Genomic DNA, 1,741 nt, shown 5'->3' on the forward strand with positions numbered 1-1,741 from the left:
CAGGGTAGGAGAGGAAAGATAGTCCCCCGTTATTTTGCGTATCTGTGGTTTATATTGGCAATTTTCAAAAGAGAATATAAGGTAACTTCCAGGAAAATGTATGTATGCTTGGAACATTAAAGCTACTCATATGGAAATGTTGAAAATCCCCTCGAAGGAGAAGGAAAAGAAATACACGAACGCCTTAAGTTCTCATCGAGCATCCAATCTGACTTTCGGCTTTCTGGACTCTGAGGAAAGGGGGAGGAGGACGTTTCATAGTTTTTGTAGCTGAAAAAGGGGACCTTTGCACCCGTCCAGTCAACTAATGTTTGCTGACCCTCCTCCCTACAATAGGCACCGAGGTGATCATGAGAGAATGTCAGTCTGCTTCATGTGTGACCCTCAGTCTTCAAGAGGAGAATTGTCACCAGCCCCATAAGACCTGAAGGGAACTCGCCACCGGGTCAGGGTCCCCACAGAAGACATTCAACATTGGAAATATGTTCTGCAGCAGTTTTAGAGAAGCTTCAGAAATAGTCCCTGACAGTGGGGGAAAGACAATACAGAACTCCATCCTTTTATAAAAACATAGTTATGAATATAAATATGCCCACAAATAGAAACATGACAAATAGAAATATATACAAATGTTAACAATGATTAATTATAGACTGGGCGGCTCAAGGTGATTTTTAGGTTCTTCTTTTCACTTTCCAAATGTCTAATTTCCAAATATTTTTACTTATATAATCAGAAAAAGATTTTATTAAACATTTTTTTAATGTTCATTTTATTATTTTTGAGAGAGAGAGAGACACACACACAGCATGAGTGGGGGAGGGGCAGAGAGAGAGGGAGACACAATCTGAAGCAGACTCCAGGCCCTGAGCTGTCAGCACAGAGCCCGACGCGGGGCTCAAACCCACAAACTGTGAGATCATGACCTGAGCCGAAGTTGGACCCTTAACTGGCCAAGCCACCTAGGTGCCCCATGGAAAGAGATTTTAAAAAACAAACACAGTCTGTTCCAAGATGTAAAGTGCTTAGAAATTGTCACTCCACATTTCACAAGAGAAAAGCTGAGCCAACTGGAAATCTCTTCGATCCAGTAGTGAATCTCTTCTTTGATCACAGCACAAACTGCAGCCAGAAACCCGGAGAGGCAGACCAATGTAGAGAGAGAATCGGTGTGCAGGGAGCAGGAGTCTTGGAAACCGTAGGGAAAGTTAAACTGCACTTGACTCCTGCTGTTCCAAGGATGTATCCTGTACAGTAAGCCAGCAATGGTAACTAAAGCACTTTGGTGAGTTTTGTGAGTCAGTTTAGCGAATTTTCAAACCTGGCAGGGTGGTCATGGGAACCCCTGACTCTGTAGTCAAGTCGGAGAGAAGGGTGGGTGGACCGGGAACCCAAAACCTGTGACTGGTATCTGAAGTGAGGGCAGTCTTAGAGGACTGAGCCTTACACCTGCCAAGTCTGATGTGAGTTCTGGGTACTTAGTGTCAGCGTTGAATTGAATTCTAGGACACCAGCTGGCATTCGAGTTGGTTGGTGTCGGGAGGAAAAATACAACAACAATGAAAAAAACAGATGAGTAATGTAAGTAGAGAGATGAAAATTCTAAGAAAGAGCCAAAAGGAAATGCCAGAAATTTAAACAAAACAAAACACTGTAACAGAAGTGAAGAACACTTTTCGCGGACCTATCAGTAGCCTGGACATAGCCAAGGAAAGAATCAGTGAGTGTGAAGATATGTGGA

At 43.1% G+C, this 1,741-nt stretch overlaps 1 protein-coding gene across 1 annotated transcript in view; it reads right to left on the reverse strand.

Annotated features, from left to right (window-relative positions):
• IFNAR2 (interferon alpha and beta receptor subunit 2) overlaps positions 1 to 1,331 on the reverse strand; it is a 31,827-nt gene extending 30,496 nt beyond the window's left edge. The window contains exon 1 of the mRNA XM_040484022.1: positions 1,322 to 1,331. The gene's annotated coding sequence lies outside the window, so the exon portion shown is untranslated. The remainder of the gene's footprint in view (positions 1 to 1,321) is intronic.
• Between the last annotated feature and the right edge of the window lie 410 nt (positions 1,332 to 1,741).

The sequence above is a fragment of the Herpailurus yagouaroundi genome, unplaced genomic scaffold, assembly GCF_014898765.1.
Source record: "Herpailurus yagouaroundi ecotype Mexico unplaced genomic scaffold, PumYag 162, whole genome shotgun sequence".
Classification (NCBI taxonomy): domain Eukaryota; kingdom Metazoa; phylum Chordata; class Mammalia; order Carnivora; family Felidae; genus Herpailurus; species Herpailurus yagouaroundi.